The following is a 25,661-nucleotide window of genomic DNA, read 5'->3' on the forward strand; positions in this document are numbered from 1 at the left end:
TAGAAAGAGATTGTACAGATGACATCCCGCAAAAATCGCCACCAAAATGCGATTCTACCGCACTCAGGGGTAACATAGTACGAGCACGCACGCAGGAGACGAATTTTGATGGTACGTTGTTGCTGTCAGCGCCGATTCGCCGGAATGACATCTCTGTTGCTTAACGTTATGATGTGTGATAGCTGTGGCATACAGACGTGCACTCCGCCGCCGTCGTGATCCAGTGAGTTGAACGCCTGGCTCGGCTCCGGGACCTGCCTGGTTCCATCCCCACCCCTGGACATTCACCGATTTTAACACGGAACCATTATCCCCCGGTCCGGCGTGCAGCCTACCAGGGGTTTATTGTTTTGGAGAGGTTCGTAAGACTGCTGTGAATTCCGCGTAGGAACTAAGAAGAACAAAACACCAAATGACTTCCAGAAAAATATCTCTAGCTCTTCCGTTCCGCCACCTTCGCATCAGGTAAGTGTCGTGCCAAGCATCTGAAATTTCCGTAGTTGCTGAGTGCAGGGCTGGGAGCCGGTTGTATCTGTTTTGTTCTATGTACTCGGTGGCAGGAAATCCCTGGATCCCGCAGCAGCTGAGAATAATCTGCTATAACGTATACTGGACAAAGCTCTGGATGGACAATGATCACCGAGAGACCATCAAAAAATTATCTAGGACCTTCTTTCCAGATGAGAAGCCACACAGTCTACTAAGTGCCTGGTCGTGGTACATTTCTTCCCGTTATAAAGAAACGTGTACCTTCGGTGGCACACCTTTTAAAATCAAGGACCTCCTGCATACGGGGCGCATGTTTCGGAATTTCACCACCACTGCGGCAGTAAAAAGGAGCGCCGCGAACCCCTTGCCCCCAACTTCTTAATAAATGGGTGTCATTGCAAGCCTCTGGAACTACCTGGTACTCGTCGGCAGCGCTCATCTGCTTCCCATACCAGCGGCGCCCGTTTTACTATTTTTTAAATGTTGCCTTGACAGAAGGGCCGTCATGAAACCTTCGCAAATCTCTGTACGGCCCCATTAAGAGACGAAAACCCATATAAGCAGCCAGCTCAAGGAACATCTCTACCCGTTCGAATAAATTACGGGGTGTCTTAAGAGCTAAAGCGTCCCTTAAGAGGACGCTTGAGCTCGGGTGCTCCTCTCTAAATACATATAAAAGGAGTATTCGTTTTTCTCGGCAACCACTACACCAAATGTGACGAGGTTTTTTGCATTTAAAAGAAAAGCTTAAAATCTAGTGACAGTTCGTTTCGAATTTTTGAATTAGGTTGTCAATATTTTATAAAATATTGGGGAAAATCGAAAATTTTCAGCGAACGAAACTACCAAGTTTACAACCCTGTAACTCAGCAACTATAATTAATATCACAATTCTGTGAATTCCATGTAATAGTACATCTATAGCGGACAAAATTGATATGGTGCACATGAATCTCAAGATATTTAGTAATATGGAAATACAGCTTTTGCAGAACCCTTGTCAACAACGTAACAAATTGATGTAAGATGTAAAATGACGTATACAATTTGTACGCTTTAAATGACCTAATGTATGCCGTTTACAGAACCGCGTTATGTGTTCTTGACGCACATATACTAATTAGTAATCTTCCTGCTTCTATTATTTTCAAACTGTCGAATATCTGAAATTCATTTTTACAAAATTCAGGCCCTAAATTGAAATTCCGCTTCCAACAGTCACTAGAATTTAACGTTTTCTTGCAAATACAACACATTTCATTAAAATCGGTCCAGAGGTTATCTAAAAAACGCTTTTGCATTTTACATGTATTTGAATAGGCCGCGTCGGAGTTGGGCCAGAAGGAAGGAAGGAAGGAAAAAGTGGAGAAGGAAGGCAGGGAGGTTAACCAGTTTTGCCTAACCGGTTTGCTACCCTACACATGGGAGGGGGATGGGGGGGATGAAAGATGGGGAGAAGAGATAGAGGGCACATAACACGGCACACACATCGTTGGTTACAGATAAAGCTTCCTCTTATGAGGTGGACGGCGAAACCCTACCCTTCCTCTTCTTATCATTCACCTCTTTGTTTTTGCCTGTTCCCTTTCTCTTTTTTATTTTGGTCAGTCACTACTTTTCTCTACTGATCATTTTTAGTCATTTGTATTCAATTCTAGTTATTACACGTTGTCGTTAGACATATTGGTCATTTCGTACCCATTACTTGTCATCATCACCATCATCATCATCATCATCATCATCAGCCTAGTTACGCCCACTGCAGGGCAAAGGCCTCTCCCACACTTCTCCAACTACCCCGGTCATGCACTAATTGTGGCCATGTTGTCGCTGCAAACGTCTTAATGTCATCCGCCCACCTAACTTTCTGCCGCCCCCTACTACGCTTCCCTTCCCTTGGAATCCAGTCCGTAACCCTTAATGACCATCGGTTAAATTCCCTCCTCATTACATGTCCGGCCCATTCCCATTTCTTTTTCTTGATTTCAACTAAGATGTCATTAACTCGCGTTTGCTCTCTCACCAAATCTGCTCTTTTCTTATCCCTTAACGTTACACCTATCGTTCTCCTTTCCATAGCTCGTTGCGTCGTCCTCTATTTGAGTAGAACCCTTTTCGTAAGCCTCCAGGTTTCTGCCCCGTAGGTAAGTACTGGTAAGACACAGCTCTTATAAACTTTCCTCTTGGGGGATAGTGGCAACCTGCTGATGATGATTTGAGAATGCCTGCCAAACGCACCCCAGCCCATTCTTATTCTTCCGGTTATTTCAGTCTCATGATCCGGATCCGTGGTCACTACCTGCCCTAAGTAGATGTATTCCCTTACCACTTCCAGTGCCTCGCTAGCTATCGTAAACTGCTGTTCTCTTCCGAGACTGTTAAACATTACTTTAGTTTTCTGTAGATTAATTTTCAGACCCACCCTTCTGCTTTCCCTCCCCAGGTCAGTGAGCATGCATTGCAATTGGTCTCCTGAGTTACTAAGCAAGGCAATATCATCAGCGAATCGCAAGTTGCTAAGGTATTCTCCATCATCTTTTATCCCCAATTCTTCCCACTGCAGATCTCTGAATACCTCCTGTAAACACGCTGTGAATAGCATTGGAGAGGTCGTATCTCTCTGCCTGACACCTTTCTTTATTGGGATTTTGTTGCTTTCTTTTTGGAGGATCACGGTGGCTGTGGAGCCGCTGTCGATACCTTTCAGTATTTTTACATACGGCTCGTCTACACACTGATTCTGTAATGCCTCCATGATTGCTGAGGCTTCGACAGAATCAAACGCTTTCTCGTAATCAATGAAAGCTATATATAAGGGTCGGTTATATTCCGCACATTTCTCTATCACCTGATTGATAGTGTGAATATGGTCTATTGTTGAGTAGCCTTTACGGAATCCTGCCTGGTCTTTTGCTTGACAGAAGTCTAAGGTGTTCCTGATTCTATTTGCGATTACCTTAGTAAATAGTTTGTAGGCAACAGACAGAAAGCTGTTCGGTCTATAATTTTTCAAGTAGTTTGCGTCCCCTTCCTTATGAATAAGAATTATGTTAGCGTTCTTCCAAGATTCCAGTACGCTCGAGGTCATGAGGCATTGCGTATACAGGGTGGCCAGTTTCTCTTGAACAATCTGCCCACCATCCTTCAACAAGTCTGCTGCTACCTGATCCTCCCCAGCTGCCTTCCCCCTTTGCATATCTCCCAAGGCTTTCTTTACTTCGTCCGGCGTTACCTGTGGGATTTCGAATTCCTCTAGACTATTTTCTCTTCCATATCGTCGTGGGTGCCACTGGTACTGTATAAATCTCTATAAAACTCATCAGCCACTTGAACTATCTCATCCATATTAGTAACGATGTTGCTGGCTTTGTCTCTTAACGCACACATCTGATTCTTGCTTATTCGTAGTTTCTTCTTCACTACTTTTAGGCTTCCTCTGTTCCTGAGAGCCTGTTCAATTCTATCCATATTATAGTTCCTTATGTCCACTGTCTTACGCTTGTTGATTAACTTAGAAAGTTCTGCCACTTATATTCTAGCTGTAGGGTTAGAGGCTTTCATACATTGGCGTTTCTTGATCAGATCTTTCGTTTCGTGCGATAGCTTACTGTTTTCCTGTTTAACGGCGTTACCCCCGACTTCTATTGCGCACTCCTGAATGATGCCCATAAGATTGTCGTTCATTGCTTCAACACTATGGTCCTCTTCCTGGGTTAAAGCCGAATACCTGTTCTGTAGCTTGATCCGGAATTCCTCTAGTTTCCCACTTACCGCTAACTCATTGATTCGCTTCTTACGTACCAGTTTCTTCCGTTCCCTCCTCAAGTCAAGGCTAATTCGAGTTCTTACCCTCCTATGGTCACTGCAGCGCACCTTGCCGAGCACGTCTACATATTGTATGATGACAGGGTTCCCGCAGAGTATGAAGTCGATTTCATTTTTAGTCTCAACATTCGGGCTCCTCCACGTCTACTTTCGGCTAACCCGCTTGCGGAAAAAGGTATTCATTATGCGCATATTATTCTGTTCTGCAAACTCTACTAATAACTCTCCTCTGCTATTCCTAGAGACTATGCCATATTCCCCCACTGACTTGTCTCCTGCCTGCTCCTTGCCTACCCTGGCATGGAAATCGCCCATCAGTATACGGTATTTTATTTTGACTTTACCCATCGCCGATTCCACGTCTTCATAGAAGCTTTCGACTTCCTGGTCATCATGACTAGATGTAGGGGCGTAGACCTGTACAACCTTAATTTGTACCTCTTATTAGGTTCGCAAAAAGACATGCCACCCTCTCGTCAATGCTATAGAATTCCTGTATGTTACCAGCTATGTTCTTATTAATCAGGAATCCGACTCCTAGTTCTCGTCTCTCCGCTAAGCCCCGGTAGCACAGGACGTGCCCGCTTGTGAGCACTGTATATGCTTCTTTTGGCCTCCTAACTTCACTGAGCCCTATTATATCCCATATACTGCCCTCTACTTCCTCCAATAGTACTGCTAGACTCTCCTCACTAGATAACGTTCTAGCGTTAAACGTTGCCAGGTTCATATTCCAATGGCGGCCTGTCCGGAGCCAGGGATTCTTAGCACCCTCTGCAGCGTCGCAGGTCTGACCGCCGCCGTGGTCAGTTGCTTCGCAGCTGCTGGGGACTGAGGGCCGGGGTTTGATTGTTGTGTTCATATAGGAGGTTGTGGCCAAGTACTGCACCAGGGTGGCCAATCCTGCTCTGGTGAGAGAGTGGGTTACCGGTTCTGGTCACCGGGATCAGAGCACACTCCAGGCCTGTTTGTGCAATTTTCTCAACACACGTTTTTTTGTGTGTTTTTTGGTGGAGAATTGTGCGGCACTTGGATTTGAATCACGGTCCTCTTGCACGGGAGGCGGATACTCTACCGTCCGCGCCGGAGTTAAATTAAAAATGTAATTATGGGGTTTTACGTGACAAAACCACTTTCTCATTATGAGTAACGCCGTAGTGGGGGACTCCGGAAATTTAGACCAACTGGGGTTCTTCAACGTGCACCTAAATCTAAGTACAAGGGTGTTTTCGCATTTCGCCCCCTTCGAAATGCGGCCGCCGTGGCCGGGATCCGATCCCGCGACCTCGTCCTCAGCAGTCTAACACCATAGCCACTGAGTAACCACGGTGGGTCCCGCAGGAGTTGTACGCCTCATTTAACCTACAGTGGTGTCCTATTTGATCAGTCAAGGTGGACCAATCTTAGCTCGGTTATACCGCACGGACGCCACTCGGCTAGAGAACCTGGTATTTATGACCTGCACATGTGTGGCCATACCTAATTGAAGATATATATCTCTCTTTTTTTATTTTAGGAGGGTTCCCGTACAGTGATAAAATAAAGGAAAATACATTAAAAAGAAAGAAAAAAAAGAAAGAAAGAGGGGGGGGGGGGAAATGGAACATAACAGGTGATTTGAACTCGTGACCCTTGGATGTTGCCCGGAAGGATAGCTCAGTCGGTTGGTTCGTCAGGCCCCAGGTTACTTTCAAGTACCATAGCTCCTGCTCCGAGCCTCATACTTACGTGGAAAGGGACTGATGTTGTCCGCGATAGTCCGAGTGGTTGGAAGGCATACTTTCTTGGAAAAATGGCCGCCCGAGGAGAAGAGCGAACTCGAGCGGCTTTAGAGACTAAGAAAACTGCCTTAAAATATTTAGACTTGAGGGAAAGCTTCGTTTACAAACTATAACACGGCAATCAGCACTCGAATACGACGAGAGAAATTATTGAGACGTGGAAAATTCCCTTGAAATAAATATGGTTTGCGAGACAAATGCTTGTAAGTATTGAACCTCTTAAAAGATGAGGGGGGAATATGCGCTCACCGAGAGGGCATCGTCCGCACGAGACCACCACCAGGCACCTTACTGAGACGTGGAGGGCTCTGCGGCCGGAACAAAGCCTCCGTTCTCCGCCGGCCAAGAGGGGAAAACGCGCTTTCCGATCGCTCAAGGTTGCGCGGACATAGTATAATTCTAGCGTGTAGGAACAGCTTAACCAGGTGCGAGGGCGGCACGCATAGCGTGGGAAGCTAGCCGCCAGAATAACTATCTCAAGGACTGCTGCTGATGAGGGCGAACTACCTTCGTGTAATTATAATAACCCTAATAGGACTACTTTGGAAAGAAAAAGACGGAAACGGCCCAGAGGGCTACACTACGAGAGCTATGACTGATAATTTTTTTCTCTCTCTCTCTCTCTCTCTCTCTCTCTATATATATATATATATATATATATATATATATATATATATATATATATATATATTCATCTCATCTATGGGATCGCATGCGCGCGCTGTTGCTTTGTCTCTGCGTGTAGTAGTAAAGAGAGCCAGTTTAAGGGCGGAGAGGAAGGAAGGAAAGGAAAGCAAAATTGCAGTCATTACAAGTCAATTCAGTTATTATTAGTCATTCCTGGTAATCTCTAAGCATTTTAGCCGCGTCTAGTCAATTGTAGTTGCTACAAGCCGTTGTTAGACATATTTGTCATGTTGTAGTCATTAGTAGTCATTTCAAGTCGTTAGTAGTCATTTCAGTCTTTACTACTCATTACTAGACATTTCTAGTAAGTCATTTCTAATCAATTGTCGTCATTACAAGGCGTAGTTAGATATATTGGTCATTATTAGTCATTACTACTCATTATTATTCTCTACCACTCTCTATTATAACGTTATCATACACTAACTGTCGGTATGAATCCCTTTTAATTCTTTAATCTGTCTTTCATCTGTTTTCACATGGCGTGCAGACGCTTCGGCGGACACTCCGGCGCTTAGGTCTGCTGACGCAAAGTTCCCCATGAGCCTAGAACGGCTTTCACCTTAAAAGCCAGTGTTTCCGGGGGCACCGGCGTTAAGACCCAGTACCTCCCGTATATATGAGACAGGAGTTTTACCATTGCCACACCGCTGAGGACATGCGCTGGTGCTTGTTGCAATTTCCGTTCTCCGATCCAGCCTGATATTTTTCATTCGGTGTTTACGAGCGAGTACTCAAGCAGCACGCGTCGTATGCGACTGATGAATGTCGTGTGCAATGTACGCTTACCCTCACTTTTCTGTTCCCTTCTGCGTTCTCCTTCGCGACAATGTAATCCTCATAAGAAATCCGATGTTAAAAAGTTAGAATCAGCCCAAAAGAAATCAGTGCGCTTCATTTTTCCCAACTATAGCAGAGATTTTTCCCCTTCTTCCCATTATACAGCTACAGGTCTTACAGTTCTTACATCTCGCCGTCACTTAGAATGCATGAAATTTTTACACACGCTGATTCATTCTGAGCGCCTTGTCACACTAAATAATTATTTGAACTTTATTACACCTTCTATCAGTAGGAGTTCTCATAATCTCAACCTTATCCCATTCTTTTGCCGAACGCAGATGTTCAAGCACAGCTTCTTTCCATTGGCCATTGAACTCTGGAATTCACTGCCTGGAAGCATCCGCTCTTTACCTACGCACGAATTTTTGAAAACAATTACCTATACTTGATATTCATATTTTTTGTGCCTGTATCTCGTTTTCTTGCTTTCCTTGTTTTTTCTTCGCTGCCCACTCCTGCAATAGCCTCACCGAGGCTGCACTATGTGTAAATAAATAAACAAAAATAAAAATGTGTTCAGCGACTTTTGATGAGCTTCCCGTTTTCCAAGTTGCTTCAGCTCGAGTAATTTTTTCGAACTCGTGTAAACTCTAAAGGGCGGTCTATTCCCTTTTCCCTGTATCATTGGCGCTACTTGAAGTACGAACAGCTGATCGCATGGCTGCAGCATAAGTGATGGTATCGCACCCCCCTCCCCATGGAATACAGCCCTCCTAGATTACTTTCCGATAACAGGGACACCTTGAGCGGGACAGGCGGAATGGCTAAATTGAAGAAACGAAAGCTAAACAAAGAAAATGCCAAGTATGAACCACTTTACAATTAACAGAGCGGTAGGCTTACCATATAGTTGCGAACCAACATTACATGTACATCAGCTCAAATTTCATGTCGAAATTCATTTTTTATGCTGAACAGAGGTGCGTCTACTTGGTAATCATACAACGGTTATATCAACCCGTCCGGTGTTACCTTTATTCAGAGTACATATAACATTTGTATACATGTCCACAAATATATTCATCGCGATAGCGACCACCACAAGAGCAGCAAGCAGCTAGCACTCCGTAGCAAGGCAGCGACGCCGAAACTGGGAAAGGTCCTTTAATAGTTGAATTAGGAAGGAACAGCGCCAACTAAGACGATCACAAGTGGGGAGAACGACACAGGACAAGCGCCAACTTCATCTATGTTTATTCACCGAAAAATCAGCAAATATAAGGAAAAGCACAGACATGCGCACAATATTTGATAGTGCCACGTTTATTGGGTGTCGTCCTTGCTTGTCTTACCTTTAAGGAAAATATTTTTAAATAATGTTTTCTAATTACATTTGGTAATTTTCATCTGTATTCTAGTGCATCTTTATGATGTTTGTATTGCCTTAAGTATTGTATATATATCCATACCAGGTTTATAGAGTAATGTGCACAACGATTACTGCAGTCTGATGCTTGAATTTAAAAAAGAATGTTTTCAATACAACCATGCGTCTCCTCACGGAATTCGACTTAGTGACTCAAATAAAGCCTAGCTTCAGAAGGATCGACATCTGAGCTGTGTTGTCTTTTCTAAGATCTTGTTCCTCTTTTGTGCACTAAACTTTTCCTTAAAGCCTACCTTTTGCTGAAAACAGAAGACAGGTTAATCCCAAAGTAAACATATGCGTTGGTGTTTACAACAGCATGCGTTTCAAGCAAGTTTTGTTGTAGTCCTTATAGTAATAACAATAAAAATATTCCCCTTGATCACACTTCGTTCTTTTTAATTTGGCTGAATTAAAATGAAATATGGAATATTACCTGTAGCGTAGCCGACGACAGGGGGGCTGGGGGTCAGTATAGGGAAAGGGGGCCTGCATGTACATTAGCCCAGGGCCCCAATTTTCTTAATCCGGCCCTGCAGGTGAGGACAGGAACGGGGGTGGTGTTTGTAGCCCCGAAATACTAATCGTAGGGGATGATATGCAGCAATCAAAGGCACAGAGGAAAGGAAGCCGGTAGCACAGAGGTTGTTAAATCATCGTCGCCCGTTATGTTATGTCGTGCATAGTACTCAGAACGATACTAATGGCGACATTATTCAGTACTTCTTTGTTCTTTCCACCGTATTTTTTCTTGTTCCCAGCCGGCTCCAAGTACGCGCGTTCTCATGTCGCGCCAATAGGCAATGACGCTTTATATAGCACAACGCTACCTCGGGAACAGTGAATCGCGAGAAGGTTTATTTCATGACACGTTCTACACTACTCAAGATACTACAGGTGTACTGTGCTTTCTCCACATAAGGAAGAATATGTTTTCTCTAATGCAGAAGAGAATAGTTGCTTTCTTATCATATCGAAAACACGAAAGAAAGGCACTTCCTTTGAATTATATTAAAAATTTGTTCGAAGGTATTCTGAAGGGCAATGTTCTTATAAAACATAAGTAGATATTCTGAAAGCCTTTGTACAGGCCGCAACGCTCTTTTCAGCAAAAAAGATATGTTCAAATACCTGTGGATAGCGGAAACATTTATAGGCCTAATGACAAAATGTATATTACACTTACGGCAAGGGAGTAAACACGCAGTCTACTGTTAAAAAAAGCAGAGGCTTTTGACAGAAGGCATTCTTCGGTCGCGATAAAGAATATATCGGCTATTTCAAATATAGCTGTAAGCCGGAAGCCGGCATAAATGTTGTTTCTGTGTGAAAGCCATATGGGGAACACGGAAGGTGGAACGTTTTGAAAGCATGACCACCTCAAGCCGCCAGCAGAAGATATACAAAATCGCTATTTTATTTCCATCCGCATTGTCGTTTTCCCTTCGATGCTACCGCGCCGGCGATGCGGCGGCGTCCTTGAGGAAGCTGTGAGAATAAAGGGAAGGCAGGCAGTTAACGCCTTCGAACGGGCGAGATGGAAAAATTGCGGCAGAACCCATCTCACGATGACTGTCGACGGTAATGCGTCGCCATTTAAACAATTGAGCAACACAACGTATTGACACCGTCTAAACGAGTTATGTATGGAGTCTCTACTACAGTGCGACTCCTCTTTGGCGCTTGCCTAAGAACACTCGGTGCCACTGAGCGTCACCGTGACGAAGAATGAGTGTGTGCCCTCCCATACGCATCGCGTGCCGGTGCGTGAAAATGCTGAGAATTGCGTCATGTGGCAAACGTGCTCCTCGCTCTCGTGCGTTTCTGGACACGCTGCGCCATCCAGCTGCAGTGTCCAGAAGACGAATCGTGGCCTCCCACGCAAAAATCGTTCCATGCCGGCGTCTGCGCACTCTGAGAATTGTTCCCTCGCTTGTGCACAATCAGTGGCACAAATTCACCTACCCAAGTTGGCGAGACGTTCATTGAAGAGAAGAACAATTCCACTTCATTCATGGCACAGCATTTGTGACAATGGCGGCCCCATTACGATGGAACCTGTATGCAAAAAATTGTTACGAAGAAGAAGTGCCGCTCAGTTAGGGGCACCACCACTGTGTGCGTACGGGGCCAGTTCTGGCTGCTCGCATGGTGAAACCTTCGTACCCCGAGTTGGACTTCTCCCTTGCATATCCTGTCTAGAGACACCTTCGCAATTGGTGGAGGTGCTGGGTACAACTACATCAGCGCTCGAGCTTCGGTGACAAACTCCTTAAAAATCTCGGCCTATGCTGGATCGTCCAGCCCAGCCTTCTCGAAGCATGCCTGACGATGCAGGCCCGTAAGTTGCAGCCACGATGTCTCGTGTCATTCGTCCCAGCGCACTTCGTAAGTGGGCTTTTGCAATTTTCGCGGCTACAAGCAGGCACGCACTAGGCAGGCCCTTTGTAAACCAGATCAATGCAGGAGCTGTGGCTTCTGGAAAAGTGCTCGCCTCGCAACCCGAAGGCCTGGGCTCGACTCCCAGGCCGACCGAAATGTAACAGATTTTAAAGGGATAGCGTTAAGGAGCCCGTGCCGCATAAAATTCGGCGCCGCCGTCCCGCGTCGGTGTCGGACATCGCTTCGGGAAAACATTTCGCCCCAATTTGCGAACGACGCATACCGAACCATTTCTCTACCTCCAAAGTCGCTCATACCTAGACTTTCCTTTTTTACAAAGTTATTCTTCGGAATTTTGCCAATGGCAGCCGACAAACAAATGTAATTGAAGAAAAAAAAATACCGGCAGTGCAATGTCACTTTGTTAGCTCTTAGTCTGAAACATGAAAAGTGCGAAAAAATAACAGGAGATCGACCCAGGCAAGAGGCCGTCGTTCTAGCAGAAAGGTCGCCTTCGTGCTTAGCGTTCGCAGCCAGCGTTTCCCGGTAAAGTTTACGGTTGCATAAGCTGCAGTTGCCCGGAAACATAAAAAGCAGTAAGGGGTCTGTGAACGCTATCGCGTTCCACTCTTAAAGGCGAAGCTTAAGCGTCCTCCAAATTTCCCTCATCTCAGACACTACTTACTGTGTTTACTGAAACCTACCTGAGAAATGTAAGGTCAATACGAGGATATGTTGACGTGTTTATAACTTATGCGGCGTATGCAACCTTTCGTCACAGCTCAGTTTGGCCAAGGTCACCGTCTAAAGAAAAGCGTTAATGACCACTTCAATACTACCGAACGATCCTTCGATTTATCGACTCCTCGCGGTAAAATGAGCTCTTTGAGACACTTGGCGCATTTTCATGTGGCCTTACCTAGGCGCAGTTGAGATCGCAAGCGAGAGCTTCAGCGTACAAGGAACGGGGGTAAAGAAGCATTTAGCCAATGAGACTGCTTTCGCGTTCGAACACTTAAGCAGTGTTAAGTGTCTCTGCCAATTTTTATTCCACGAGCACCATATTCCGCCGCTTGTTTTATTCTGCCTTGCAGACAGGCGATAGTTCAGTTACCGCCAGCGGGTATGATATTCCCTACCCCCCTCGGCCGCGCCGTAATCGAGGTCCCTTCTACGAAAAAAGAAACCTACAGTGCCCGTCAACCGGCTGACACGCGGTGTTACCTCACATTCCTCGGCCGATGTTTAATTGCATACCTTTCTTTTCAATTCTACACCCTCGCTGCTAATGAACCTTTGGTCGCTACCACGCCCTCCTGTGTTACCCTCTCTGCCCTTTATAAGAACCCTACCTATTTAAAACATCTAATCATGTATGTGACCCTCGCTTCCTCATTTCCTGCAAATTCGTTTTATCGAGAATTTCGTTCACGGGCATATTAAGTTTGATAAAACGCTCCTGCACGGAGTGTAATAAATAATTAAGTAAAAACGCTCTCAGTATTCCCGACAGATCGATGGTTCCTACATGTAAACCATAAGCTGCCTCTTTCTTCCACGAGATATAGACTTTGTGACGCCTTCGGCGCTCTTAACGTAACGGAAAGGTTTCTACGTGCTTCGCAAACGCCTGAAGAGTGTGAGAAAACGCAGCATTCAGCCATTATATGCAAACATCGTACTTAGCGCACAGTTTTTAAAGCTTTAGTCACGCGTTGTGCGTCACATCCAACCTTTTTCTAGCAAGTGTGGTCTCCGTGTCGCATAGCCAAAAGTTCATAGAACGGCTCACGGTGCCCGGAAAACGGGTTTTCCAGATGACGTGCAGACCAAACAATGCTCTGTCGAAAGATGAAGTCAAAGAAATGAGGATAAAAAATCTAAGCAAACTCGTGCGGCATCCAATACATTATCTATACCATGTTCGTCATACGCAGGAGACTTCAAAATAACACCGTGTAGAGGCTATTTACCACTGTCGAATGCTCGCATAGGTCATTTACTTCCAAGGAAATCATCTTTGCCACGGACGTCACGTCTGAAATAAGTCTCTCTTTCCTTAAATTTTTAAACTCTGTCCATCATTTAGTTCTCCCTGCACACCAGAAAACATGCGTGTGACATTTTCGATCGCTCACAATCACACTAATAAACTGCAGCGTTTCTATTTGCAGAACATCTATTTTGAGAGGCTCACCAAACTACCTTATATGTGCCGAGGCCTGTTAGGGTTGGTGGTAGGGATGAAAGATTTCCTGAAAATTTGAAGCAGTGTAAAATACAATAAAAAGGACTTTTTTTCCGGAAATTTGGGAAACACTACAAAAAAGACTTTAGTATTTGATAAACTGCGCAAGTGAATATATTTGTAGAAATTTGTGCAAACATTTTATAACAAAGAGCGCACTTTTTGTTCGCCCAGAGATCCTTGGTAGCTTTCAGGATGCTCGTCTGGCGATCTAAAAGTTGTGTACTCCTATCCTCTTACGCCCGCCGTGGTTGCTTAGTGCCTATGGTGTTGGGCTGCTAAGCACGAGGTCGCGGGATCGAATCCCGGCTACGGCGGCCGCATTTCGCCCCCAGCGAAATGCGGAAACACCCGCTTACTTAGATTTAGGTGCACGTTAAAGAACCCCAGGAGGTCGAAATTTCTGGAGTCCCCCACTACGGCGTGCCTCATAATCAGAAAGCGGTTTTGGCACGTAAAACCCCATAATTTAATTCTTTTTTATCCTCTTAGGGCTCCTAGTGAGGCTGGTTTGGTGCACTGTCTGCAGGATTGCGGAACTTTCGATTTTTTTTTCAGATTGTGGTCATAATGCGTTCGCCACGTGGATAATTGCATAACCCGATATGTTAGAAAATAGATAAAACACATGGGCGCCATTACAAGTGAGGAAAGATGGGTAAAGAGCAGTCACAAGCTATATATTTTTGCGACTTTCACTGGGGGGTCATGGAAGCATCCTTAACACTATTCTTAGGCAACAATAGGTGAAAAAGGCGGTGAATTACACACCATAATAATGGTGTGTAATGCCCTGTTAAACAGTATTATTTCATTTTGTTTTGAAAATGAACGAATAGTGTTGAACACGGCATTATAAACCACTTGTATAGTATATTTTTACTACACAAGAACTTTATTCGCGGTTTTATAGTATATCTAATGTAGCCTTAGCGCGCGCCAACTTCTAATCTACATTAAATAATCTAATTAACGCCTGTAGCTTTAAAGGGATCGCAGAAGTGTTAAACTTAAGCTAGCAGGCCACAAAGCTGTATATAATCCACGTAACGTGGAACAACGAGAAAAGAGTGGTGTTTTATTGAAGAAGATGTGGTAATGTATAGGATATATTAATTATTTTTTAAACACGGATATACAAAGCTTACGATACGCACCTTCATCACTTCTACATGTCTATGAAAAGTTGACTGTAACATGTTTATCAGCACGTGCAGTGAATTTCGCCATAGCTATAAAAAAAGCCCAGAAGCAATCTATACGTTTCCAGCCTACGGTGGCTTACGTACATTGTTTACTTGCTTTCTTACGTACATTGGGGCATTTGGGTTTCCGCTCCGCCTCACTTCTTTTTCTTTTCTTTGCTACGTTTGTCATCTATTTGTTTCCTCACTTTTATTTTTATGGGTATTATTACTTTTTCTCCTGCACAATTTTTAAAATGAAATTTTGATCCAATAAGAAGCGGGTATTTAGGGTAAAAAAAGAAAAAAAGCGGGGGCTGTGGATTCATGAATATGTTTTGATCATCTATTTCTCCATAACCTTATATGTAAACGAGAAATGGAAATAAAACACTTGAGTCGATTAAAACAAATTTTCAGAAACATCAGACCTCGTTAGAAAATATTGCTTTTTGGCAGACTAGATGGTTCATAATATATTCATAATGCACCTGATTACTCTTCGACTAGCACCGGGGTTCCACCTAATGAACCAAAAATTTCAGGCAGACTCAACCATATTTATAGGACGTTTACCACTGCCGCTGAGCTGATTGAGGTCGCTGCGCCTTATGGAGCTATTGCCTGCATTCTAGATCGGCCGAAATGAAAACTGCTGACACAAGGTCTGCTGACACAAACTTCACCATGAACCTAGAATGGCTTTCGCCTTAAAAGCGAGTATGTTTCCGGGGGCACAGGCATTAAGACCCAGTACCTCCCGCATATATGAGACAGGAGTTGTACCATTGTCCCACCGCTGAGGACACGCGCTGGTGCTTGTTGCAATGTGATTTCTCCGATGCAGCCAATTTTTTATTCGGTGTTTATGAACGAGGGCTCGAGCACAGCTCGCGTCGTGTTCGACTGACGAATGTCGTTGTGTTGTGTACGCTTACCCTCAGTTTTCTGTTCTCTTCTGCGTTCTCGTCGGGAACAATGCAATGTCTTTAGCGACTATTGATGGGCTTCCCGTTTTCCAAGTGGCTTCAGCTCGAGTAATTTTTTCGAACTCGAGTAAATTCTAAAGGGCGGTCTATTGCATTTTCCCGGTAATATTGGCGCTAATTGAAGTGTGAACAGCTGATCGCATGGCTGAAGCATACCTGAAGATATCGCGCCCACCTCCCCGTGGAATACACCCCTTCTAGATTACTTTCCGATAACAGGCACACTTTGAGCGGGACATGCGGAATGGCTAAATTAAAGAAACTAAAGCAAAACAAAGAAAATGTCAAGTATGAACCCCTTTTCAATTAGGAGAGCGGTAGGCTTAACATATAGCTGTGAATCAACATTACATGTACATATGTTCAGGTTTCATGTCAAAATTAATTTTTTTATGCTGGACCGAGGTGCGTCTACTTGGTAAGCATACAACGTTTATATGAGCCCGTCCGGCGTTAGCTTTATTTAGCGCACATATTACATTTTCATACATATCCCCAAATATATTCATCGCGATAGCGACCACCACAAGAGAAGCAAGCAGTTAGCACTCCGTAGCAAGGGAGCGATGCCGAAAGTTGCAAAGGTGTTTTAATAGTTTTAGGGGTGTGGGAATAGTGATCTTTTTATTCGATACGAATCGATTTTATTTGTTATGAATCCAATAATTCCAGAAGTGACTCCAGTCAAGCATGGTATAATTTTCGAACTGTTTTCGACTAATGAACAGCCGTTAGCAAAATTAACATAAAGCGATGTTCACATCCCAGTAATCTTAAAGTTACCAAGCTATGTAGTTATGCTATGTAGTTACCAAGTAACTACATAGCATATCATGCGTTATCAGGCTTTGCATATTGAAAGCTTGAATGGAGCATTAGGGCCCAGCAACTAGTTTTTTTTTTCGGATTCACAGGGCTCCTCATTCAGAGAGTGAGAGTGATCGTGATAAGCTCTCATGTCAGTAAACGCTGACACAGTCACTGCGTCAGGATCTTGACCTCATAAAACAGCTTTAAACTTTGAGATTTTCCAGCTTAATATTTGCACATCGGAAACACCGGTCAAAACATGCTGTTGGTGCTTTCATTCTTGTGAGGGGTTCCCTTGTGTCCGAGGACATCTTTATTTATAACAATTAAACTGAGTCTGTTTGGTGTCGCAGAGTGCGGACTGACGGTTCTAGTTTTGTTGTTCGTCCTTTTAGCATCCACCTGTTTTTGAGCTTACCGGTGTGCGTCAGCCGAAAAAAAATTTCATGAAGTTTTCTGATGATTGTGTCGCTCTTGGGGTGACTTCAATTTGCAGGAAGCTGAGTGGACTAACGGCGCCTGTGTTTTAAAATCTAATCAAGCTACATATGGCGAATTGAACACGTTGATCTAGATGGGTGGCCTCGAGAAGTACGTTTCAAAGCCTGCGCAAGGTAACAACATCCACGATTTGTTGTTCTGTAATACCTCCAATGTTATTACCGAATCATGCGTTATTCCTGGTTTAACTAACAATGCTGGGTCACTAAGCTAACTCAACCTACTACAGTAAAGCTAACTACGATGGCACATCAACGCAACTTTGAAATCAATTTCCGTCGTTTGAATGTAGTGCGGATGATGCAAGTGCCGATCAACTATGCGTAACGTTTAAACGGCGCTTTATTTGTCACATTCAACGTTGTGTTCCGAGCTTCTCAAGCAGCAAGATAAACAACAGCAAGACACCTTGGAATAATGGACAGCTTATTGGGATTATTAAAAATATGGACGAGGACTTTCTCCCTATAGTGACAAATAAATTTCCAACTAACTTCGACAACTTGAAGGACTTGACCGCACTTTATAAAATGAGATCCAGAGAAGCTAGAAAAATGTGTTATTAGGACTTGGCCACTAATTTTTCTAGTAAAAATAGGTTCTGGAAGCATATGAAATCATGTGGTAGCGAGAAAGTTAGTTCGCCAAATCTATCATGATGGTTTAGCAGTCACTGAGGGTCAGGATAAGGCCACAGTTTTGAACGACTTCTCCAAATCGCTTTTTTAACTCGTTCTCTGGTTAAGGTTGAGTTTAGAAGAGAGCAGTGTTTGCCCATGGAATACATGTGCAAATGTGCCTGTCCTGTGGGACCCGTTCCACAAGGTATACATTGATGAACTTGAGCGTGTGCATTCTTTTGCAGACAGATTTGTTCTGGCAAAGTAGGTTCGATCTGGAAATTCTCTAGACACGCATATCTGGAGTTCTGGATATACACCCTCAGCACCTACCTTTTCAGAAATTCATTTTTCCCAATAAGCATTCCGCATGGAAATTGTTAACCACCAGATCTGCTTGGCCGCAAGACTGCAGATTCATTTTATAAATTTTCGTGCTGCCGCAATAATGCTAACAAAGGTACTGTGGGTAAACTCAGCAATAAATAATAGCTATGGCTCCATAAGTGACGTAGCCTGCTGTACTGCACAAGTTTTTCTATTTTATGTCTATACTACGCCTATCGGGGCGAATATTTACCGTGAATTTCCTCCAATCATGTATATATATATATATTTTGGTGCTGTGGTCATGTTGAAATACTCGGAATGTATTAGGAAAATATTCGCATTTACGAATAATCACAACTTCATTCCAAGTCTGAATCAAATAGGAGACAATTCGATTATGTGCATTCGTTATGTGGAAGTTGCGGATATTGGCGCACCCCTAAATATTTTATTGCAAAGTTTTATTGCCCTGAGTTTGTTACGAAGGCTAGGGGGATCGCTAGACACCATGAATGTTGTTGACTTTAACTCTGAATAGCGTGTCAGGTGAGTAGCCGACATAATGCCGCCTATTATGTTGACTATTGTCCTCCCACACGTTGCCGATATCCTGAATTTTTTCCTGTGTCTCTACTTTATCTCTTTTCTACTCTTTCCGTCCTTCATTTCTCCTCTCCCTTCCCATAGTGCAGAGTGACAAACCGGAATTTCTCCGGTTAACCTTCCTACCTTTCCCACACCGTTTCTCTCACACTCTCCGGTGGATGTACACAAACGTAGGCTCTCTAATGAACTCTCACACCCTGCCTGAACAGTTTTGTTCTGAAAATATTGATTTACAGATGGTACCCTCCAGTACACCTACAAAATGTTTTTTAGATGAAGTAGGTAATCAAAGAACGGAGCCATCCTGCCATGTTTGAATGCCTACCGAGGTTTACGGTAACATTGGCGGCAAGGCTATTTCCGCAAATCATATCCATGCCCTGTAGGCGTGTGGAGATAAGTGTCTTCACTGCATCCCAATCACAGCTTTATTTCAATCAAGATGCTGCGGCGTGGCAAATTCCACATCTTTAGTTGTGTTTGGCATCTATGCTGCCTGAAGAGTTAAATTCGAAGCATAGTCTTCGTAATCAGACAAATCCATGCACTCGCCGTTAGATGCGTTATCCGTGTAGACACAATTGCAACCTCTTACAGAACATGCGAAATTGTTGAAGTCGCCGCACTGAAAAAGAGATCAATAACAAATGATTTTAGATAAATGCACCAGAGTAACCAAAGGCTCAACCTTGCCTGTGTGTTGGCAGTTCACATGTACCTGCAACATATTGCAAACCTACGACTCTCTAATATACCCTGGCCTTCGTTTTGTTTCGAGGCAGGTGTTAGCTGCTGCGAAAGTGGTAAATGATGAGAGCTTGCTGTTTTTGAATAATAGTTACGTGAGAACGCAGCAGGATCGCTTTATGCAAAAGTCTGCATAGCACAGGAAACCTACGCTATTATGTAATTGTTGGTGCTGATGATTTGCCGGGCTAGTCGTTCTTGTTTAGCAAGGGGGCGGTAAAGAGCCAGTGTGCCACAGCCATAAGATAACGCCCAGAGAGTATAGTGAACATGCAAAATTCATTTATGAACTTTTATTAAGAAAATATATGCAAAGTGCGTTAAACCATATTTTAGTTTAGACTAAAAGTGTAAGCTACAATTTTAAATAAATTGATGAGACAAATGCTGACAAGTCCTTCTAAGGAATGGTGGAAGCACTGAAATTTTAGGTTTCCACCTTTCTGATTGATTTAAACTTGCAATAGTGATGCAATTTAGAATTTTACATTACTAACCTAGTACTTCACGTAGATTGTTATTTATATTCTGACTGATTTAAAGGACAAGACAGTTATCGCAGATTACAAAGTAAGTATTAAAATACGGTGAAGTTTACATTTCAGGTCCACACTATTGTCAATCCGATGCCCGAGGTACCAAGTTTTTTTCACATTTGTGAATATTTCTCTAGAAGTAACGCGATGGAGAAACCACACTTGAGAAAGAAGGGCTCAGCCGGCACCATTAAAATATTGCTTGCAGATCAAGAAATAATCAAAAATGCAAAGGCTAACAGCACCATGAAATGTATGCCACAACGCATGCTGCAGAAAACAATGCTCAGCTCCCTCATCGCAAGGCGATGGTTACATTGCTTACGTCAGCCGGCCTCCGCTGCGTATTTTTACGACAGCAACGCTTGGCGTCGTATGGGCGCAGAAAGCCCCAGTTTCTGCAGATGTTGTCGACAAGCAGTGGGTAGCAGACACAAAACATTGGCGAAACGTCGCGTATTCATCGTTCGGAGTGTGACGAAGAAAATCGGCAGGCTAAAAAGGCCCGTTGCCATCGCGTGGCTCATACCCAGTTCGCTCTCTGGCGGCGCCCTACCTGCTGTTGCCGCGTTGGTCGCTGCTTCTCTAGGACCCGAATAAACACCCTTTACAGGAGCTCCTTACGCCTTGTCAAAAATGCTGCGAGCACTTCTGTTCACGATACGTTCTGGATGGCTGCAGGTGTGGTGACTATAGGACTGCAGGGCTAGAAATTTTTTTCTAAGACAAAATGATTCATACTTTCAGCCGGTGTAAGAAATCCGCATCACCGCGTTCTCTTTATTTCTTTTTTCATTACCCATGGTTTCGGACACATAAGCTGTCTAGTTTTTGGTTCCCAAACATTTTTGTTGGCGGTGCCGATACGTTATTTATTCTCGATGTAATAACTCGCGAAGGAGCCAGTAGCAGTGGGTTTGTTCATTCGGTGCTCCGCGCTGACAAAAGCTAGACGGGCGCAATTATTCCAAACTTTCGAATAATTTCGAACCGAATAGAGTCCTATCGATTCGGTCTTCCACTCGAATAAACACTATTTGCAAATGCGTCTATAATTTTCATGTTTTTGCACTGTTTTAAAAAGTCAAATATGCCAAAATAAACGCAAAATTGGAGCAGAAGTAGAATAACTTGTCACCCTCGCCTGCGTAGTACACATATACCACATGAGAACTTGTGCTGTGGATCAGGCTATGAAAATTAGGTAGCCATACTTTGGAGGCTGTACAGCGACCAGTTTCACTGTCCCAATAGCCTTGTGCATGCAGAGTAACTTCTTGCTTTCTCCTACGTCCTCGCTGCTTTTAATAAACAACGCTTCAATATGTACTTTGTATTAACAGAAACTTGCTCAGCTTAAAGCTATAAAGATATCCTACAACTATTGGATACTCGACTCGATTCGCTTCTGGCACTATTCGATTCGTATTTGATTTGATCACAAAAATCAATATTCGAGCTCCTATAAAGAAATCATACTTTAATCTTTGTGGCAGCTTACACGCAAGACTTATTATCGTTCATTGCTCTTTACGTTGTTGCATGACATGCTCCGCTTCAAACATTCTTACGTAACATATTTAAACCACTCAATGGTCAGCGAACTCGGTAAAAATACACTAATTTCAGTTACATAAGTGTGAGCTTCGGTTGCGTTTTTTGAATAATCTGGTTTTTAGTGGCGATGCATGAAAGCAACTTTTTTAAGGCACAAGCGAATGTCCGCTAAATTAATGGTGCTACCTTACCGTCGTATTTTTTTCAAACTTTTCCTCCGGTCGAAATTATTCTGGTAATTGTTCCTATTCAGCATAAGTTCGTTTTTTGTTAAATGATGGTTTGACATTTTATTACTACGTCGTGACGCAAAGAAAAAAAGATGAAGAAAACTACAGAGGACAGAAGTTTGAGTAAATTATGGTAACGCAGTTCTCATTGACTCCTGCTGGCACTAGCGACATAAGAAAGTCGCCGGAAGCTTTGAAACAGGTGAGAATACCTCTGTTTGAAAAGAGGAGGCTTAAGCAATTGGTAAATTCGCGCTCCGGTTGTGAAATGCACGCACCTCGCACGACTGGGAAATTTCGCTGAGATGTTCGCAGCAGCGTATGTTATTCGTGGAATGAGCTTTCTTATCATGGCCGAACATTGGTGGAGGGACCCTTTAAAATATTATTCAGAACGCAAATATGCATACGAGTTTAATGAAGCACAGTTGACATAGTCGCACTTGCTACAACCCAACCCACTTGACTTCATTAGGAAATTGGGGTCCGATAATAGTTCGAGGTGTAGAAAAAGGGCACATGTATATGAATCGTTCTATGAATACTGGCTTCTCCAGGCCACCTTATTATTAAAAATTTTGATAACGTAGCATTTTCTTGCGCAGTACCCCATTCCCGCCCCAACCTTAAAAATTAATAGACCATGATAAATATAACATGAACGGTAGCTTGATTGTTGTACTAAACACTTACGCACGCAGGATAAATATAAGAGTGATGCTGAATACAATGCATGTGTATTTTACCAAGCGGAATGCCCATTCAAAGATTGTATCTTGTTCATTGAGAGGTATCAACAACACTAATTGTTCTTAAAGTTCAGATAAATCACATACGTCAGGTTTTTTAGGTTCCCAGGTATGAGACAGAAAGTTTGTCGAAAAAGTCAGTCGCCTTGATAAACAAAATGTGTTGTTCCATTTAAACATGGCACTTCTAAAATGGGCTCTCTTGAATCTTTAACCTACGCCATGATGACATGAATTGCACTACTTCCTTGGCTTCTATTTAAGGAGATCCAGGGCAAAATGATGGAGTTTGTTCTTGATGGCACGGTAGGCTGATTATTGCTGTGCTTGACTGCAACGAAAAATTCGCCTTGCCGTATTCAAAAACCCAGTCCTTTTCACGTAGTTTAGCAGCATACTATTATTTGTTCACTACATGGGGATAGAGCGCTTTGAAAAGCAGAAGAGCACTTAGATTTGTCAGGAAAATAAAGTATTGGTTTAACCCATAGTTGACCTTACCGTCGCTACCTCTCCTGTGCTTTTGAGTAATACGCCATGTTTTCTTGAATTAGACAAGGGCTTCGAATTTTTAAAGTATCCTTTTGACAACAAGGAGATATATTATAACTACCTCGGCTTGGGCGAAAACGTTCATGCCGGGAAAAGAAACACGAGGCTACATGCAATTTACGAGAATAGAGAAGAGCAGAAATCGGAGATTACGTCCTTTTGTCATAGAATATTTACTTTTTCCTTTTTTTCATTCTTGAGCAGACATGTTCAAGGTCATGTAAACTGACATTGGGTTACTACGTTAATAACGTGCAACAAGGTTGGAAAGCCGCTTATTTTTACGAATGTTTACACATTATATTCCCACTTACAAGTGTCTTCTTAGTTTGACTGCTCTGTACCGACCACCTTAGGAAAATGTTTCCTCGGATGCGGTCGCTCCACTAGCAATCATTGGTCTATGCCGCGTAGGGCGCAACAAGGTACCTTTGTTTTGCAGATAAAAATAAGTTTAGCTATACTTCTGTCTAAACATAAATAATTTCAAAGTGTACAAACTGACACTTAGCTGAAATGTAGGAATGTAACCGCTAAGTACGATCTGTGTACGTGTGAATGCACCACAAAGCTGCATTTTCTTTTTTCATCAATTGGGGCGAGTAATTGTGGCAGTCTTTTCGAATCCCTTGGTCACTCAGTCACCTAACACGGAGGAAGTCATGGCCTTATTGAGTTCATCTTACCAAATTGTGATATAATTTACTTATTTAAGACTAATTAGAAAGCTTACACTTGGAATGTTATTCTGCTAGCGCTGCAGCAATAGCCTGCAATATCTGAGCATATCATGCTTCGCGCCACCGTGCCCTATATAACCGCAAAGGAGTTTTTGGTAAATCACGTGCACCTTACCCTTTCTTCAAGACATTGCAATTCCGAGTCACCGAAGCACACAATCCTAAGCAAAAAAGAAAAAAAGAGCGACATCCTTAGACGCTGTTGTGCGATGAAATAAATGCCATCTGACGCGCATATAGTACGAGCTGAACCTGCGCTCTTTATAGAGCGCTGGTTCCTGCGCTCATTATAGAGCGAAACGGCCGTTTTCACTGCATCGATTTGAAGCCGTGCTACTTGCGACGCTGCCTAGCATTTGCTGAGCAGCATTCGAGAGTAGGTGCGAAAAGGCTAGCATCCCTCTTCTGCTAATTACCGGACGTAACTTCAAAGGCGAAGCAAACCTGAACGTACGGCACTATTGCTCTGCCTAGCCTATATAAAAATGTTAGGAGTTGTAACAATATTTTCTTAACAGTAATAAATAAAGAGTGTATTCTGCTGACAGGTGCTTCGCCTCGACACGACAACCAGGTGTTCATGCACCTCGGTTGCGTGATAGACAAATTCTCAAGGTGCCTTTAGGTTTTCCGCACTGTACATATCAATTGGAGGGATCTTTTGTCTAGGCATGTCATTTCTAACAAGGCTGTTCGTATTGAGAATCAGGTTCTCAGGAAATGTTATCGCTGTATATAATTTCACCCATATATTTTAATAAATCCTAAGATATTGTCGGTGCTTCTTGCTGTTCGCTTCGCAAGTGTAGCAAGCACATGTTTTGTTTTTTATGAGAAAAAGCGTCGTCTTTCTTTCGCATTTTGGATAGATCACAACCTTTCAAGGTATAGGACTTGCTCTCGCGCCTTTCGTTGCTTGTCGCAATGGAGCTTAGCTATTTTTATTTTCTGAAAAATAGGGACTTCTATTTTTAAACATGCATACCTCCAAACGCAGTATTAGGGCCCCACCCATATTTCGATAAGTTTTTTGTGCACAGAGTGGAACCTTGTACAAAGTCAAACGTGGCATGAAAAGAGGTACGTTGTTATCTTCACGTGTATTTGTAACTTCACAACAGCGCAAATACATCGACGTAGGCTCGGTTGCGGCACTGTATACATTCAAGGCGTCGTAATAGGAAAACGTGTACATAATCGTCATACGCACTTCTCCCAAGAAGGTTCACTTCCCTGATAGCACAATCCGAAAGACGAAACACGGCAAGACATTAAATGCTTCCTAGAGCGTATGGGACCAGTACAATATTTTCCTGGAGTGGAATGCTACTTACATTGTGTGAAGTATCAGAGCGGCGCAAATGGCCGATCGCAACGCCTTGTAGGAATTCATTCTGGAAATGAATGCGGTGACTCCGGTGAGAGATATGCAGGCAACGAGCAACGGCGACAATTTTATACCCTGTAATAACAGTATACTTCCATATGTTAAGAGCGTGGCGCTTGCACTCTGGCCTTTTGCTGTCTGTGTTGAAAGCATTCAAACTAAGAATGCGAGCCGCGATACCTACGTCAATAAAAAAATAAACAAAGAAATATATATATATATATATATATATATAACATCGGTGCCTGTTCAGACGCATTTTCGGCTGACGTCAGGTACACAAGAGTTTCCCGGAAATACAGCGGCTAAAACGTCATTTCTTCCTATATACCAATAGAGGTTGCTGCACTGAAGCGTGCACAAATGTTTCAATCAGCGAAGGTCTTCTTTACTGAGTCCAGTGCGCGTTATTTAGGAATAAATACCCATTTCTGAAAGCAAGTTTCCGAAAAATAAAGAAAAAGAGAAAACAATAACAAAACGCGATTTCAATTTGTTTGCA

At 43.2% G+C, this 25,661-nt stretch overlaps 1 long non-coding RNA gene across 1 annotated transcript; it reads right to left on the reverse strand.

Moving 5' to 3' along the window:
• Window positions 1–19,071: 19,071 nt before the first annotated feature.
• Window positions 19,072–25,219, reverse strand: LOC129387677 (uncharacterized). The gene is made up of 3 exons (XR_008614866.2): window positions 25,107–25,219; window positions 23,888–23,933; window positions 19,072–19,286 (listed from the first exon to the last, which is right to left on the reverse strand). It is a non-coding gene; the product is annotated as an uncharacterized lncRNA (long non-coding RNA).
• Between the last annotated feature and the right edge of the window lie 442 nt (window positions 25,220–25,661).

Source organism: Dermacentor andersoni, chromosome 3 (assembly GCF_023375885.2).
Source record: "Dermacentor andersoni chromosome 3, qqDerAnde1_hic_scaffold, whole genome shotgun sequence".
Lineage (NCBI taxonomy): Eukaryota > Metazoa > Arthropoda > Arachnida > Ixodida > Ixodidae > Dermacentor > Dermacentor andersoni.